The 19,175-nt window shown below is 43.9% G+C and overlaps 1 protein-coding gene across 5 annotated transcripts in view; it reads right to left on the bottom strand.

Moving 5' to 3' along the window:
• The window catches only part of odr4 (odr-4 GPCR localization factor homolog), an 89,463-nt gene extending 74,974 nt beyond the window's left edge, over positions 1-14,489 (bottom strand). For 4 of the 5 annotated variants that reach the window (XM_073063267.1, XM_073063265.1, XM_073063268.1 and 1 more), the window contains exons 1-2: positions 14,351-14,489; positions 5,149-5,257 (exon numbers count right to left, since the gene is read on the bottom strand). The gene's annotated coding sequence lies outside the window, so the exon portion shown is untranslated. Of the gene's footprint in view, positions 1-677; positions 733-5,148; positions 5,258-14,350 lie in introns of all 5 variants that reach the window. The other variant, XM_073063266.1, reaches the window with a different exon arrangement.
• Positions 14,490-19,175: the final 4,686 nt, after the last annotated feature.

The following is a 19,175-nucleotide window of genomic DNA, read 5'->3' as shown; positions in this document are numbered from 1 at the left end:
TTACCCTTATGACTGTGAGGCCAAGTACAGCTCCAATGCCATAGTTAAGTTTGCTGATGGTACCACTGTGTAGGCTGAATTAGAGGTGGTGACCAATCAGCATATGGAAGGGAAACTGGAAATCTGTTGAATGGTGCCTCAACATCATCAAAAACCAAAGAGCTCATTATCGACTCTAGGAGGAAAATGCTGAAGATCCATGAGCCAGTCCTTATTATGGGATCAGAGGTAGAGAATGTCACTAACTTTAAATTCCTTGGCATTATCATTTCAGAGGATTTGTTCTAGGACCAGCGCGCAAGTGTCATTACAAAGAAGACATGACAGCACCTCTACTTTCTCAGAGGTTTGTGCAGATTTGGCATGTCATCTAAAGCATTTGACAAACTTCTACAAATGCACAGTGAAGAGCATCTTGACTGGTTACATCATAGCCTGGTATAAAAAACTACAAAAAGTGGTAGCCCAGTCTGCACAGGATAAGTCCTCTTCACCATTGAACATATCTGCAAAGAGCACTGCCACATGAAAATAGCACCCATTATCAAGGACCCCCACTATCCAGGTCATGCTTTCTTTTTGCTGTTGCCATTGGGAAGGAGATACAGGAGCGACACCACCAGATTCAGGAACATCTACCAACCAGCTTCTGAATGAGCATGGATAACATCACTTACCTCAATGCTGAATTGATTCCACAACCTAAGGACTTCTTGTCAAAGGCTCTATAACCTGCGGAATCACTATAATTAATGCATTTTATTTATTTGCTATTTGTTTCTTTTTTCCTTTTTTGTATTTGCAGTTTGCATATGGTTGTTTGTCAGCCTTTGTGTACAGTTTTTCATTGATTCTATTGTACTTCTTTGTTCTACTGTGAATGTCTTTAAGAAAATGAATATCAAGGTAGTGTATGGTGACATATACATATTTTAATAATAGACTGAACTTTGTACCTGTCAGTCTTTCTCAAATATTATTTCTTTAAAGTAACTGAAGAGAGCACCCTGGTGTATGATGCATATTATTGTTCCTGTCCTGATGAATGCTGGCCAAAGGGTTCAATAACATCTTGAATTGAATTGAATGATCTTTATTGTCATTATACATAGGTACAATGAAACTGTTTGGCTTTCTCTCAGGCAATCAAACAAAGCGGTAGATAAAAATAAGGCAGTAATAGAAAAACAGTATTAAATAGATAAGTAGCAGAAAATAAGTTGCAGCAGCACCAGAATATCACAGTAATGCACAAAGTGCCGTTAGTGCAAGTATTTGAGTCCTTGTGTGTGCATGTGTGTGCTCACAGTTTCAGTCATTGTTCTGTGGGAGCGGTGTGATGGAGGCCACAGCTTTGGGGTAGAAGCTGTTCCTCAGTCTATTTGTTCTGGCTTTTAGTGTCCTGAACCTTTTGCTGGACGGCAGCGGGTTAAACAGGAAGTGGCCGGGGTGCAAGGCGTCTTTGGTTATGCTGATTGCTTTCCTCCTGAGTCTGCTGGAGTAGATGATGTCTAGTCCTGGGAGCTCCATCCTGACAATTCACTGAAATCATTGCAAAATGGTGCTGAGCTGTGATGTCCATCAATATTGTAGCTCAGACTTAGCTGATAGTTTTGGGAACACTGTGGGGAGTTAGGGGATAGGTGAGAGTTTAGGAGGGAGTTAGAAGAGTTAACTAGAGTCTGGGCAGGAGCCGGTGTTCAGAGTCTAGTTTAGCACTCTTCGTGGTTGAAGGTCAGCAATCCCACAGGGGCTGAAGGGACCAGTGATCCCCAGGTTAGCGAGTCCCAGATCTTGAAGATCTGTATGGGTGTCAAGAGGGCCAGTGACCACCACTCCACCAGATCACTAGGTTCAATTTCCTTGCGAATCCAGGTGTCAAGACCCAAATGTCAAACCCTTGATCAAGGCTGCTAAGTAAGATAAGAGCCCATGGTATAAAAGGTAAGATAATGGAAAGGAAAGAAGATTGCCTGACAGGCAAGAGGCAAAAAACAGGAACAAAGGGTGCATTTTCTGGTTGGCTCCCAGTGACTAGTGGTGTTCCACAGAGGGTAGGTGTTGGGACTGGTTCTTTTCATGTTTTATGTCAATGATTTGGATGATGAAATTGATGGCTTTCAGGCCAAGTTTCTGGATGATATAAAAATAGGTGGAAGTGCAGGCAGTGTTGAGGAAGCAGGGAGTCTGCAGAAGCACGTAGACAGCTTAGAAGAAAGGGCAAAAGAATGGCACATGGAATACAGTGTAGGGTAGTGTATGACCATGTACTTTGCTATACGGAATACAGCCATAGATTATTTTCTAAAACACAAACTAAACACTGGAGGACTCAGCAGATCAGGCAGCATCTATGGAAAAGAAAACTCTTCTTCAGGACTGAGAAGGAAGGGGTAAGGTGCCAGAATAAAAAGGTGGGGGGAGGAGGGGAAAGAGGCTAGCTGTAAAGTGATAGGTAAATCCAGGTGGGTGGGCACAAAGGGACTTGGGAGTCCTCACGCAGGATTCCCTTGTTAAATTTCAGGTTTAAATGGTAATAAAGAAGGCAAATGCAATGTTAGCATTCATTTTGAGAGATCTAGAATAAAAAAAAACAAGGATGCAATACTGAAACTTTATAAGGCATTGGTCAGACCACACTTATGAGTATTGTGAGTAGTTCTAGGCTACTTATCTTAGAGATTATGTTGGGACTGGAGCCATCCAGAGGAAGTTCAGGAGCAGACTCAATGGGCAAAATGGCCTAATTCAGCTCCAATATCTCAAGGTCTTATGGTACCACATATGAGGCTGCTTACCAAGTTAAGAGCCCATAGTATTACAGGAAAGTTATGCATTAGGGTTAGAGCATTGGCTGATTGGTAGGAGGCAATGAGTGGAAATAAAAGGATCCTTGTCTGGTTGGCTGCTAGTGACTAGTGGTGCTCCGCATGCATTTGTGTCGGAACCACTTCTTTTTATGCTGTATATCAATGATTTAGATGACAGAATAGGGGGCTTTGTTGCTAAGCTTGCAGGTGATATGAAGACTGGTGAAGGGACAGGTAGTGTTCAGGAAACAGATAGGCTGCAGAAGGACTTAGACCGATTAGGAGAACGGGCAAGAAAGTGGCAAATGAAATATAATGTTGGAAAGTGTATGGTCGTGCACTTTAGTCAAAGAAATAAATGTGCAGATTATTTTCTAAATGGGGAAAAGATCCAAAAATATGAGATGCAAAAGAACTTGGGTGTCCTTGTCCAGAACACCCAACAGATTAACTTGTGGGCTGCGTCGGTGGTGAGGAAGGCAAATGCAATATTAGCATTCATTTCAAGAGGTCTTGAATACTAAAGTAAATGTGTGATGCTGAGGCTTTATAAGACACTGGTGTGGCCTCACCTTAAGCACTGTGAACAGTATTGGGCTTCTCATCTAAGAAAAGATGAGCTAGCATTGTTGAGGATCTAGAGGCAGATCACAAAGATGATTCCGGAAATGAAAGGATTATCATACAAGGAACATTTGTTGGCTCTGGGTCTGTACTTGATGGAATTTAGAAGGATGGGGAGTTTTAGGAATCTAGAAGGAATCTAGAAGGAATTTAGAAGGAATCTCACTGTAACCTTTCAAATGTTGAAAGGCCTAGACAGAGAAGATGTGAAAAGGATGTTTTTCATGGTGGGGGAGTCTAGGATAAGGGAGCACAGTCTCAGAATAGAGGGGTGTCCATTTGAAACAGGAATGTGGGGAATTTTTTTAGCCAGAGGGTGGTGAGTTTGTGGAATTTGTTACCACAGGCAGATGTGGAGGACAGATCGTTGCGTATATTTAAGGCAGAGATTGATAGGTTCTAGATTGAACACAGCATCAAAGGTTACGGGGAGAAGGCCGGGAAATGGGGTTAAGGTGGAGAAAAAAGGATCAGCCATGATTGAATGGCAGAGCAGATTCGATGGGCCAAATGGACTAATTCTGCCCCTATGTCTTATGGTCTTATGGAATGAGTGCTGATACATGCAGGCTGCCCCCCCTCCCCCCAGTGCATCAGTGGGTGTGTTGGTTGTTAACGCAGATGTCAGATCTAACTGTATATTTCAATGTACATACGATCAATTAATCTGAATTTGAATCATGTAGTTCATAACCTATATGAAATATATTTGAATTACTATTCCATATCCCTTTAAAAATGCCATTTTCTTACACTTACCAGTATTTTTTCAAAGAACCCCTTGTTACTTTGTGTGGAACTTTGTGTGCTACTTTGGAACAGATATTCTATGTAGAACTCCCTTCCTGTGACAACATAATGTTTGACTCTAGTGACATCATGAATTGTGGAAAAAAGGCTCCCCAAAGGAGATAAACTTCATTAGATTAAAAAAAAACTTGAACTAATACCAAAAATAAAGTGTTTTCTGAGCTTCAGATTTAAAGTATACAAAATTATATGACTTAAGATAGTTTGCATATATCAAAGTCTTCTGAACAATTATGATTCCAGATCAAAGGGAGACAAGCTTTGGATTTATTGATAAACAGCCTAACAGTATATATTAATTCCTCATGAAAATTAAATATTGTGCATCTTGGATAATATAATAAAAGCGACAAAAAGCATAGCCAATATTCAGCACTGAGCCAACTTTGTGTAGCTAATATTATCAGAGTTTCCAGTCAAACATTTTATATTAAAATTTAAAATCTGTATTTACTAGTCATTGACCCAAAATACTACAATTTCCTTCTCCACAGTTGCTACTTTTCTGTTCTAATTTAAGTCAAGCATTGCAATATTTTACAAGAATCACAGCAAAATTTTCAGAAGAATGGTGATTATAACTATAGATCAGAGAAAAAGAAATTTAGTTCATATACTAGGAAGAAGTGACATATGTCTAGAATAATTTGGCAGGCTATGTGATAGAGATGTATCTTCAGGTAAGCTTAAAGCAAGGAAAACATAAAATTTTAGAGTTTGTTTCTTTTAACTTCAACTTCTTTATTTTTTATCATTATTAGAAGAAAAAAACATAAGGAGAACAAGTTATTTTGGTAAAGTAGCTTTCATACTTATTCCCATAAACTATGCAGGAAGAACAAATGTCTGCTAAGCTAAGATGTCTATAGTTTGTAGAACATTCAATAAAAATGCCAGAAGTTACCTCAGTACACTGTGTTTGGAACTGTCTAATACAGAGTCTGATACACTGTAGATAAGAGACTCCAAAAATTCCTCAAAATGCACATTCTGTGAAGGTCTGAATGGGAAATCTAGGGAAGAAAACAAAAAATATTTAGAACACAAGATACACTACATGATACTTATACAAATTCACTGGAGAAAGAAACAAAGCAAGAACTACAATAGATGAATATGTGCCAGCAGCTCGACTTTAAAAAGATTCTGCCTGTCCAGCTAGACAGGCTAGCTTTGTTTCGTTTGGACAGAGATGCAGCTGTCTCCAGTAAGACTCGCAGTGGTGGCTTGTGTGTTTACATCAGCACGGAATGGTGTAAGAACTCTGTGCTGGTTTCCAGACACTGCTCATCATTAGTGGAGTTTGTGGCAGCTCGATGCAGACCATTTTATTTGCCACGGGAATTCACCTCTGTCCTCATATTCGGTGTTTACATTCCCCCCAGTGCTAATGCTAAGGAGGCGCTCTGTGAACTGTACGGAGCTATTAGCGAACTGCAGAACGCACACCCTGATGGTCTGTTTATTGTCGCCGTTGATTTTAACCACACGAACCTTAAGTCAGTGCTCCCCAAATTCCATCAGTACATGGACTTTGCAACGGGGGGAGAACGTGTTGGAACTCGTTTACACAAACATCCCCGACGCTTACCGGGCAGAGCCCTGCCCCCACCTTGGATACTCAGACCACATCTCTGTTATGCTAATCCCAGCATACAGATCGCTCGCCAGGCGCTTCAGACCAGTTCAGAAGCAGGTGAAAACTGGCCAGCAGGAGCCATCTCTGCTCTTCAGGACTGCTTTGAGCACACTGACTGGCACACGTTCAGGGAGGCTGCAACCGATGGTGACTCTACCAACTTAGAGAAGTACACAGAATCAGTGACCAGCTACATCAGCAAGTGCATTGATGATGTTACTCTGTCCAAGACCATCACTATATGTGCCAACCAGAAGCCTTGGATGACCGCAGAGGTGCGTGCGCTGCTGAGGTCCCGCGACTCTGCCTTTAGAGCAGGCAACAAGGCAGCTCTAACAACAGCAAGGGCCAAACTGTCCCGAGCCATCAGAGGGGCAAAGCGTGCACATGTCCAGCTAATCCAGTCACTTCCAGGACAGCGGTGACACGCGACACATGTGGAAGGGCATCCAGGACATCACCAATTACAAGACAACATCACCTGACTGTGCAGGTGATGCCTCCCTCCCAAATGCACTGAATAACTTCACGCCCGGTTTGAGGCAGAAAATGACGTGGCGGCAAGAAAGTCCACCCCTCCTACAAATGACCAGGTGCTGTGTCTCTCCGTGGCCGACGTGAGAAGAACCCCGTGCAGGGTCAATCCACGGAAGGCTGCTGGACCAGACAACATCCCTGGTAGAGTGCTCAGAGGATGTGCAGACCAGCTAGCAGATGTTCTCACTGACATCTTCAACATCTCCCTGAGCAGCACCACCATTCCAACGTGCTTCAAGGCCGCCATGATCATCCCTGTGCCGACGAAGTCTTCAGTGTCCTGCCTAAATGACTACCATCCCGTTGCACTTACATCCATCATCACGAAGTGTTTCGAGAGGCTCGTCATGAGGCATATCAAGACCTTGCTGCCCCCCTCACTGGACCCCCTGCAGTTTGCATACCGTCCCAACTGCTCAACAGATGATGCCATTGCCATCACCCTCCACCTGGCCCTAACCCACCTGGACAAAAAAGACACATACGTTCCGACGCTGTTCATAGACTTCAGTTCAACATTCAACACAATCATCCCTCAGAAACTGATTGGAAAGCTGAGCCTACTGGGCCTGAACACCTCCCTCTGCAACTGTATCCTAGACTTCCGGACTGGGAGACCTCAGTCAGTCCGGATTGGGAGCAGCATCTCCAACACCATCACACTGAGCATGGGGGCTCCCCAAGACTACGTACTCAGTCCACTGCTGTTCAATCTGCTGACCCACGACTGTGCTGCAACACACAACTCGAACCATATCATCAAGTTCACTGATGACATGACCGTGGTGGGTTTCATCAGCAAGATCGATGAGTCAGCTTACAGAGAGGAGGTGCAGTGGCTAACGGACTGGTGCAGAGCCAACAACCTGTCTCTTAATGTGAACAAAAGAGATGGTTGTAGACTTCAGGAGGGCACGGAGTAACCACTCCCCACTGAACATCGACGGCTCCTCGGTAGAGATCATAAAGAGCACCAAATTTCTTGGTGTTCACCTGACGGAGAATCTCACCTGATCCCTCAACACCAGCTCCATAGCAAAGAAAGCCCAGCAGCATCTCTACTTTTTGCGAAGGCTGAGGAAAGTCCATCTCCCAACCCCCCATCCTCATCACATTCTACAGGAGTTGTATTGAGAGCATCCTGAGCAGCTGCATCACTGCCTGGTTTGGAAATTGTACCATCTCGGATCGCAAGACCCTGCAGTGGATAGTGAGGTCAGCTGAGAAGATCATCGGGGTCTCTCTTCCTGCCATCACGGACATTTATACTACACGCTGCATCCGCAAAGGAAACAGCATTATGAAGGACTCCATGCACCCCTCATACAATCTCTTCTCCCTCCTGCCGTCTGGGAAAAGGCTCCGAAGCACTCGGGCTCTCACGACCAGACTATGTAACAGTTTCTTCCCCCAAGCTATCAGACTCCTCAATATCCAAAGCCTGGACTGACACCTTGCCCTAATGTCCTGGTTATTATTTATTGTAATGCCTGCACTGTTTTTGTGCACTTTATGCAGTCCAGTGTAGGTCTGTAGTCTAGTGTAGCTTTCTCTGTTTTTTTTAATTACGTAGTTCAGTCTAGTTTTTTGTACTGTGTCATGTAAACCATGGTCCTGAAAAACGTTGTCTCATTTTTACTATGCACAGTACCAGCAGTTATGGTCAAAATGACAATAAAAGTTGACTTGAACTTAATTTAAGACTCTGACAAACTTCTACAGATGTACAGTGGAAAGCATTCTGACTGGTTGCATCACGGCCTACAATGGAAATGCACAGGAATATAGAGGCTACATGGACCTCTGATTTCCTTCTCCTGAAGGCTACAATCAGTTCTTTGGTTTTGCTGACATTGAGTTAAATTTGTTGTTATGACACTATTCAGACAATTTTTCAATCTCCCTCCTGTATGCTGATGCATCACCACCTTTGAGATGGCTCTGAACAGTGGTGTCATCAGCAAACTTGAATATAGTGTAGGAGCTGCACTTAGCCACACAGTCATAGGCGTAAAGCGAGTAGACAGGGGCCTAAGCGCACAGCTCTGTGGTGCATCAGTGCTGATGGAGATCTTGGAGATGTTTTTTTCCAATCCAAACCGACTGGGGTCTGCAAGTGAGGAAATCCAGGACCCAATTGCACAAGGAGGTATTGAGGCTCAGGTCTAGAAGTTTACTGATTAGTTTTGAAGGGATGATGATATTAAGTGCTGAGCTTTAATGAATAAGAGAACCAGTGAGATGGCATCTGCTGTGTACATGTTGCTCTGGTAGGCAAACTAGGGCGGATCTGAGTTGTCACTCAGATAGGAGCTGATATGTTTCAACACCAGCCTCTCAAAACACTTCAGCACTGTGGATGTAAGTGCAACTAGATGATAGTTATTGTGGTAGGTCTTCTTAGGCACCTGTATGATTGAAGCAGGTGGGTATCACACTCTGCCGAAGCAAGTGGTTGAAGATAGCTGTGAAGACACCAACCAGTTGGTCAGCACAAGTCTTTAGTATATGTCTAGGTTCCCCATCTGGACCAGATGCTTTCCTTGGATTCCCCCTCCTGAAGACAGTCCACATGTTATCTTCAGATACTGAGACCAAAGGCTCATCAGGAGATGTGAGGATTCATGATTGTTCACCCATGTTCTGATCGTCAAAATGAGCACAGAAGGCACTGCAGTTATCTGGAAGCAAAGCCCTGCTGTCCATCATGTTGCTTCATTTAATTTTGTAGGAGGTTATGGCATTCAATTTCAGTTTAGTCCAGAATCTCCACTTCGATCGGAGATCACACCTGCTTTCTTATAGCATTCTAGATCTCCAGTCTTGAATGCCTCTGATCTGGCCCTCAGCAAATTACAAATTTCATGGTTCATCCAGGGCTTCTGATTGCAGAAGACCCTGTAAAATTTAGTGAGAACACACTCATCTACAGCTGTTTTAATCAAGTCTGTTACAACCCCAGTGTTGTTATTCAGATCCACAGGTAAGTGCTTGAACATGGCCCAGTCCACTGACTCAAAGCAATCCTGTTATCATTCCTCAGTCTCCCATGACCACCTCTTAGCTGTCTTAATCTCTGGAGCCTTGCTTTTTAGGCTTTGTCTGTATGCAGGTAGTAGAAGGACAGCCAAGTGGTCCAAATAACCAAAACGCAGTTTAGGCAAGGAAAGACTGGCATTCTTTCTCGTAGTGTAGCAGTAGTCTAGTGTGGTTGGGACCTCTGGTGCTAAAGGTTATATGCTGGTTATAATTGGGCAGGGTTTTCTTCAAACAGGCCTGCTTGAAGTCTCCAACTATAAGTTGAAATGTGTCGGGACGGGCCGATTCTTGTCTAGAGGTGACATTGTGCAGAGTTGTAAGTGCTTTCTTATAGTCTGCCACTGGTGGTATATAAACTGCGGTCAGAATCACAAATGGGAACGCCCCGAGGCAAATAGAATGGTCTGTGTTCGATCGGTATGTGCTCCAAGTCAGGGGAAGGACATACTGACTTCGGAGGTGGTGCAGTGGAGGTCCACGAAGTTGAGGGGGTTAGACTATGAGGAGAGATTGAGAGGAGATGAGAGGAGATCTTATAGAGACATATAAAATTATGAAAGGGATAGATAAGATAGAGGCAGGAAAGTTGTTTCCATGGGTAGGTGAGACAGAACTAGGGGACATAACCTTAAGATCTGGGGGAGTAAATTTAGGACAGAGCTGAGGAGAAACTCCAAAGAATGGTGAATCTGTGAAATTCTCTGCCCAATGAAGCTGTGGAAGCCACCTCAATAAACATATTTTAGACAAGGTTGGATAGATTTTTGCATAGTAGGGGAATTAAGGTTTATGGAGAAAAGGCAGGTAGGTGGAGTTGAGTCCATGGTCAGATCAGTCATGATCTTATTGAGTGGTGGAGCAAGCTTGATGGGCCAGATGGCCTACTCCTGCTCCTATTTCTTATGGAACACGATTTCAGCATAACTGCCATGTCGGTGCACCAAAGAGAAGTGACCAAAAAGCACAGGCCACCACCCTTTTCCTTTCCAGAGTTCATGGTACAATCATGCAGGAATTGATACGTTTCATCACCAACCACTCAAAGCAGTTCATCACAGTGGATGTAAGTGCTACTGACTAGAACCCCCATGCTTTGTTTAAAGAGTAGTCTACTACTTTATTGATGTAATTTGTCAGGATACTGGTCCCACCTAGCATGATTCAGGTGAAGCCCACAACAGCAGAACAGCTCTTTCCTTCCCTAGTATCGGAATTCATTTCTACTATGCCACATTATGAGCCATGAAATTACTCCCCTAATCTTATTCATCTTTGGCACGTTACCCAACTAAAGATTATGGTTCTGATTTTCAATTTTGCCAAGAACTCTTCGTAATTCTTCAAAGCATCTCCTTTCTAGTACTACCAATTTCATTAGTACCTACGTGGACCATGACCATGACAAGAGAAAAATGCCAAAGGATAAACAAATCTGGGGATATAATGAGTCCTGCCAAAGGGTTTCAGCCTGAAACATCAACTGTACTTTTTCCACAGATACTGCCTGGCCTGCTGAGTTCCTCCAGCATTTTGTGTGTGTTGCTTGGATTTCCAGCATCTGCGGGTTTTCTCTTGTTTGTGATATAATGATGCCTGATAATTGCAAATGCGAACCATGAATTAATACAAAAGACGGTCACATACTTTGTGGATTATGATGATGATGATGATGATGATGATGTCGTCGACTCAGGCCTGACGCCTGAGAGGCCAGCGTCGGGCATTTTCATGCCTTACAAGGCACGGAACAAAAGACTGTGTGGTGCGCCACTCATTACACAGACACGTCGCAGTATTTTTCTTTATTTTACAAGGTCGAGTTGCGAGCTCAACACTCAACCCGACATGGATGGAAAGCGTACTCGGGAACGGCCCAATGGATTCGAACCTGGGAACCTCCATTCCAAAGCCTGGCACTGTTGTCACTGCGCCAACAGCCGGCCAACTAGGCACAATCTAAGAATTCACATGGGAAAGATCTAACATCTGTTGCATTCAAAGGTGTTCTTTTTATAATGTAACAGTACCAGTTATATACGTCTAAGACTGCCATCATTAAATTGCAATAAAAGGCATTAGAACTTTGGAATGCATGTAAACAAATCTAATGCTGCTCAAACTCTGAATAGCCAAAGTTACAACCAATATTGAAGTTCTGCAGATCAACATACAACATTCTAGAGTATCACTGTCATTAGATCTTTCTTACTACAACTCCGTGTTTAACAAAATTATCCCACCTAAACTTATCAAGAAGCTTCAGCAAGCAAAGCTCTAGATACTCAACCTCCTCTTCGGCAGATGTCGATCTGGTGCAACATATGTGATATGGTGCAACTCAAACTACCTGCGCCTCAATATCACCAAGACCAAGGAGATGGTGGTGGACTTTAGGAGATCTAGGCCTCATATGCAGCCAGTGATCATTAATGGAGAATGTGTGGAGCAGGTTAAGACCTACAAGTATCTGGGAGTACAGTTAGACGAGAAGCTAGACTGGACTGCCAACACAGATACCTTGTGCAGGAAGGCACAGAGTCGACTGTACTTCCTTAGAAGGTTGGCGTCATTCAATGTCTGTAGTGAGATGCTGAAGATGTTCTATAGGTCAGTTGTGGAGAGCGCCCTCTTCTTTCTGGTGGCGTGTTGGGGAGGAAGCATTAAGAAGAGGGACGCCTCACGTCTTAATAAGCTGGTAAGGAAGGCGGGCTCTGTCGTGGGCAAAGTACTGGAGAGTTTAACATCGGTAGCTGAGCGAAGGGCGCTGAGTAGGCTACGGTCAATTATGGAAAACTCTGAACATCCTCTACATAGCACCATCCAGAGACAGAGAAGCAGTTTCAGCGACAGGTTACTATCGATGCAATGCTCCTCAGACAGGATGAAGAGGTCAATACTCCCCAATGCCATTAGGCTTTACAATTCAACTGCCAGGACTTAAGAACTTTTTAAAAGCTATTATTAATGCTTTTTGAGATAGTGATTTAGATGCATATCATATTTTTTTACTGAGTTAAGTATTGTATGTAATTAGTTTTGCTACAACAAGTGTATGGGACATTGGAAAAAAAGTTGAATTTCCCCATGGGGATGAATAAAGTATCTATCTATCTATCTATCTATCAGTAAGGACTATACTGCATCTTCACTGACCTTCATCACAGAGGTTGCAGTGCTTAGCTCCCTATTCTGCTCTCTATAAACATGACTGTGTGGGTAAGCACCATTGCAAGACATCTTCAAATTCACTGATCACACTGCAATTGTTGGATCAATCACAGGTGGGAATGAGCCATCTTACTGCAATGAGATAGGTCACCTGTTTGAGTCATCCCACAAAATCGATCTCTTGCTCAACATCAGCAAAACTAAAGAGCTGGCTGTTGACTTCAGGAAGGGGAAGGAGCAGAAACATGCACCAGTCTACATTGGTGATTGGTGACAGAGAGAGTCAATAGCTTTAAATTTCTGGGCATTAGCCTAAGAGGCCCAGCACATCGATACAATCGTAAGGAAAGCACACCAGTGTTTTTCTTCTTTCTTAGGAGATTCAGCTTGTAATTGGACACTCTAGTAAACTTACGTAAGTACTGTTGAAAATATCCTTACAGGTTGTACCATGGTCTGGTACAGAAATTCAAATATGCAGGATTGGAAGAAGCTGCAGAGAGTAATGGATTCTCGCCAATACATCACAGACACATTCCTCCACACCACTGGCAGTATCTATAGGAGGTTATGCCTCAAGAAGGCAACTTCTATTATCAAAAAAATCCCACCATCCGGGCCATGCCATCTTCTTGAAGCTATCATCAGGCAGGGGGTACAGAAGCCTGATGTCCTGCACCACCATGTTCAAGAACAGGTACTTCCTTTCAATGAAGAAGGGTCCCGATGAAGGATCTCACCCCGAAACATCAATTATGTCCTCTTTTCCATAGATATTGCATGACCTGCTGAGTTCCTCCAGCATTTTGTGTGCAACGCTTGGATTTACAGCACCGACAGATTTTCTCCAGTTTGTGAGCTACTTCCTTTCAACCATCTGACTGTTGAGCCAACAGGCAATACCTAATCGTTACAATTTAGCAACACTTTGCACTAAAATGATCTTTTAATATTTGAATTGTATTTTCCTGTAAAGATTGTGTATAATTTATAATTATTTTTCTTCTGCCTCTTATCTGATACCATGTCCTCTAATACCAGGGCGAGTAAATCCTTCAATGCACCTGCACACGCATGAACTTGAGCATATAGCAAAAAAAAATCGACTCACTTTAAGTCAAAGAAAAATGGAAATTTAAGAATTTGATTCAATGTTAATTGCTGACATTTGTTCCTTCTAATACTTTATATCCACTATCAAAGTTATGAATTCATGTTTTTAATCACAAATGGGGAAAATCACTCTATTCGTATTTAAAAGATTAATGACCACTATTGTTGTGGTTGCAAGAAAACAATCTGATGTAATGCTACTACTTGTAAAGTTAATGTTTAAGATACATTTAAAGAAGCTTTCTCCGACCTTTTGAATAAAGTAGACGGGCAGGGGAGTAGAGAGCTCCCACATCTTATGAGGTCAGGGCAGCATCATGATGCAACTGCACTCATTGTGATCTCAGAAGCGAAGCGTCATCAGAAACAACTACTCAAATAAAATATAACTCATAAAAGTAATCACAGGGAAATCTATCAGATAATAATTGAGTATAAATATGCCCACCCTGTGCATGTAGCTGACTGCGCATTCCAGCTGAGCATAAATATTTTCCACTGAGTGAGTCCTACAGGCACTCGGGATGTTTAAGGTCGTGAAACAGGATGGCGCCAGCCGCTAATTTACCGAAAACAGTTTGGCCCAGGGCTGAATTTGCTTCCTTCTTACCTCTCTTCCGTTTTCCTCCCACTTTTCTCTAGCAAAGTCGTTTCCTGCGGTCAGATTTCACCATTAGCTCCCGCTGCGGTTCTCGGCCAATCAGCGCAAGATGGCCCGCACTGATGACGTGTCACTCGGTAACTGCCGGGCACGTGAGGGGGCTAGGCAACGTGCGGTTAACGCTCAGGCGGGCGCTGCGCATTTCAGTGAAAACACCGCCACCTGCAGGCGAGGAGTCTGAACAGCGCCGCTGCTGTCCGATTGAATCTGTGTTGAGCATTATAGCCCAGCAGGGTTTCTGTGATCCATTTGGTGCGTTTTTATATTGCAATTTCGGCCTTAATGTAATCGATTTACACACCGATTTGAGTACTGGGATTAACGCTTGTGCGAAACTTTTTACTGAATCGTTATATGTGACCTTATTAAGAATTTGTAAGTGCAAGGAATTTATGGCAACCCAGGAGAACACAACCAGCTATCAGTACAGTATACAGTTTAGGCTTCTGTAAATTGGCATCTACATGCAGTTGCCTGTCAGCCTGGATTTTTCCACTCACAGTCCAGAGTGGTGTTTGAAGCTTCAAGCGTTAGACTAGTAATTTTAAGGGACAGAACTAAAAAATTTAAAGTTCAAAGAAAATTGTCAGAAATAATCCTACACTCTGAGTCTCAGCAAACTGCAAAGCGGCAAAGCTTTATTTTTCACGAGTCTGCAGAGTCGGACCCAAAACTGCTCCAGCAGTATTGAGCCCAGAGCATTACATTTCATTTCCTTTTATACAGTTTCAAGTAGGTTATCACGTGTCCCTCAGTTGCTGTATCATTCCTACAATTATTCATAGTCAGCTCCACTCTCCCCCTCCCCACAGGCTTGTACATTTCGGGGGTCACATACACATTTTCTCATATCCTCTGTCCTTGGAGTTAGCCATCCGCAGAGCCATGTCTGCCAAGTTTTCAAACACTCATCGGCCTTGGAGTTAGCCACAAGAGTACAGCTTATCTCCATCTGTTTCATCCACCTCCGCTCTCAGCTCCTAGCTTAATGACTCCTTTTTAGTTCTTCATGATTACCACAAGGTACAGATTGTACCTATACAGTTTTGCAAGAATCTTATATCCTTATTTAGCAATGTGTCAGCATATGTTTTGTAAGCTTAGATCTTAGCACAGTCTAACCTTAACCCTTTCTCTTCTTACAATTCCACCCTTTTTCTTTTTAGAGTGTGCTAAGGATTTGTCCAGGGATTCCACTCTTCCAGTTCCCTGCCTCGTTGCAACAGCATTTTAGCCGGGTCAGCTGGGTTCCCTGGCTGCATTACCTGTACTACTACTCGCGTTATTAATGCTCTCAAGCAGGGTATTAAGCATGGTAATATGATTATCATTATGAGTATTCCGCCTAATATTAACAGGGCTATTCGCCACCAGCTTCCTCCCAGCAGACTATCCAGCCAACTCAGGTTCCCTAAGGATCTCCAAGTTTGTACTGGCACATGGGCCAACTTCCGAATTTTGTCGGATATTTTCAACACTGCCTTTCCATTATCATTTATCTTTAGGCAACAGTTTGTCAGATTGAACTTTCCACAGACCCCTCCCTCGGAGGCCAATAGGTAATCCAATGCTAATCGATTTTGGTATATGGCTGTTCTCATCTGGCTTTGCTGCTCAGCCAGCAATTCCAGAGCCAATGCGGTTTGGTTGGTGATCACCTCTACTACAGCTTGTAGGCGTATTATTCGATTTAACATATATACCGGGGTTCGGTAACCCCATGACCCATCCTGGGCCCAAGTTGCTGGTCCGTAATATTCAATGATGCGTGCTGGAGGCCACTCGTCGCCCCATTCTCCCACCTTTATCTCCCGCTTCTCCCTTCTCAGTGAGTCAAATAACTTGATTCCCAATTCCCTATCTTCATCCTGGGGTAGGAGGAAGAACTCTGGCCTTATAAGGCCTAAGAAACAAACTCCTCCCCATCCTTTCGGCAATTTGGTGTATGCCTGATTCCCACAAATCCAGAACAGACCTTCTGGGACAAATCCTCCTTTCCTTGCTTTCCGCCAGGCTTTCCAAACACTGGGAATTCCTTCGTACGGGTTATGCCCACTGCAATTCCAGATTCCCGAATTGTTTCCCATAGCCGTACAATTGTCCTTTGCCCCTTTAGTTATGTACCAAGTCGGCTCCTCGGGCCACCAAGTGGCATTATTTTTTTGTTTTAGCCAACTTTATACTCTGACATGGGCTTTCTCCTACTTTCACCTTCCCTTTTCTTTCTACACATACTTGTCCTTCCGGATAGTTTGTTAACTTCCATTCTTGCGTCCTCCCAGTCCTTTTCTTATCCCAATCATGAGCCAATAGCTCCCACACACTCAAACTCTCACCTATCCATGGCCATTGCTCGCTCATGTGGGGTCCCCCACAAACCCAACAGTCACTTACATTTAAACTTGTAGCTATTCGAGTTGCTAAGTCTATAAACAGGTTTTCCTTCATTTCCGGTCTTGTTTTTCCATAGGTTCCCCATTCTTCTCTGACTCCACCAAACTCTGCCCTTCCTTTTTCTTTCCTTTCACATATCCATTCTGTCTCAGGGCATGTACTTTCTTGTACACTCCAACTTCTCCCTTCTCCTTTTTCTTCTCTCACTGATCCACCGGGGTATCCCCTGTTCTTTCTCAGGGTATATTTTATTCCTCCCTCTTCACATTCCTCTTTTTCTTTTCCATAACATTGGTCATTTACATGTGAATGTGACACAAGGGCCCCGGGTCGTTCTTTTCCTTTCTCCAAAACTCGGTTCCTACACTTGTCACATTTCCCTTCTATTTTTCCCACATACAGAATTAAATATATTACAGTCAATAATGTAACAGTCCACATTGAGTTCATTTTTGTTGCCTTTTCAGTTTCACCACCAACGGTTCTTCACTGGGAACACAGGTCCACTCCGTGTGTCCCTCAGGCTTAACTGGTCCCTTTATTCTGGATGCGTGGGTCCACCCTTTCTCTTTTGTTCGTACGGCCGCCTCGGTGGTTAACAGGACCTGGAAAGGGCCTTCCCACTGTGGTTGTAACTTCTCCGGCTTCCAGGTTCGTACCAGAACCCAATCTCCAGGCACGATCTGATGTAAAGCAAAGTCGAGCGGCGGAGTCTGGGCCAAGAGACCCTTCTTCCGCAGTTCTGCAAAGGAATGAGATAGTGCCAGTAAATAGTTCCTTATAAAAATATCACCCCCTTGTAGCGTGGGGTACCCTTCTACCTTATTCCAATACGGGAGTCCAAACAGCATTTCATAGGGGGAGATTCCTATATCCTTCCTGGGTGCTGTTCGGATTCTTAACAGGGCGATGGGGAGACACTTAGTCCAGGGTAACTTGGTTTCTAGCATTAATTTGGTCAATTGCGCCTTTAAGGTACTGTTCATCCTTTCCACCCGTCCCGAACTCTGGGGATGCCACGGGGTATGGTATTTCCATTGGATACTCAATGCATCACAAATCAACTGGTGCGTCTTGGAGGCAAAGTGTGTCCCTCTGTCCGAGTCTATGGACCCCATGATCCCATATCTGGGGATTATGTTTTCTAGTAGTATTCGGGCTACTGTAGGCGCATCGGCCTTTGTGGTCGGGTATGCTTCCACCCAGTGGGTAAAATGATCCACTATTACTAACAGGTACTTCCATCTCTGCACTGAGGGTAGTTCGGTAAAGTCGATCTGGACTCTATGGAACGGTCTCATGGCCAGTGGCTGGCCACCTCTTGGAGTGGATCGCATCACTTTCTTGTTTATCCGCTGGCACGTCGGACATCCAGTTATCTCTTGCTGGGCCAGTGTGTATATTCCTTTGCATACATAGTCCCTCAGAATTGTGTCGCACATGGCCTGTACTCCCCAGTGGGTTTGATGGTGCAACTGTTGGAGGATGTTGCGGGTTACTTCCTTATTTAGTACCTGTCTCCCATCCGGGACCGTCCATTTACCATCAGTGTCTTTTCGGGCTCCTAGTTGGTTCATGTTATCAATCTCTATTTGGGTAAACATAGGTTGTTTAGTAAGTCCTTCCCTCACTGGTATCAAGGTCAGGAGTTGGATCGGGTCTTCAACGGCTGCTCGTTTGGCCTCCCCATCGGCTAGACGGTTCCCTACTGCTTCAGGTGTTGATCCTTTTTGGTGTCCGGGTACATGTACTACCGCAATCTCAGTTGGTAGGGCCAGGGCTTCCAATGTCATACTTATCATTTGCTCGTGTGCCAGTCCCTTTCCTCTGGCCGTTATCAGTCCTCTTTCTTTCCATATCTTCCCAAAGGTATGTACTATCCCATAGGCGTACTTAGAGTCAGTGTATATTGTTCCGATCCTCTTCTCCAATATCCTCAGAGCCCTCTGGAGTGCGTATAATTCGCATGACTGGGCCGACCAGTTTCCCGGTAATCTCCCGGACTCCACTATTCTTTCAGTCTCTCCGTCAATGATGGCATATCCGCTGTGCCGTACTCCATCAATACATCGTGAGGATCCATCTATATACAATTCCTGTCCTTCTCCCAGGGGAACTTCCTGTAAGTCCTCCCGGCTCTTTGTTTGCAAGTCCAGCAATTCAATACAGTCGTGTTCTGACTCCTTTTCTTCTAGTCCTCCATAGAGGAACTGGGCTGGGTTGCAACTGGAATCCTTTGCGAAGTTTAGGTCTTCTCCGGTCATCAGTATAGTTTCGTACTTTAGAATGCGGGAGTCAGTGAGCCACCGATGTGCCTTCTGGGCTAGTAGGGTGCTGACCGAGTGGGGAGAATGCACTGTGATCTTCCCTCCAAAGGTTA

Source organism: Hemitrygon akajei, chromosome 12 (genome assembly GCF_048418815.1).
Source record: "Hemitrygon akajei chromosome 12, sHemAka1.3, whole genome shotgun sequence".
NCBI classification, from domain to species: domain Eukaryota; kingdom Metazoa; phylum Chordata; class Chondrichthyes; order Myliobatiformes; family Dasyatidae; genus Hemitrygon; species Hemitrygon akajei.
Note: the sequence above shows the minus strand (reverse complement) of the source record. Positions and strands in the feature narration are given on the sequence as shown.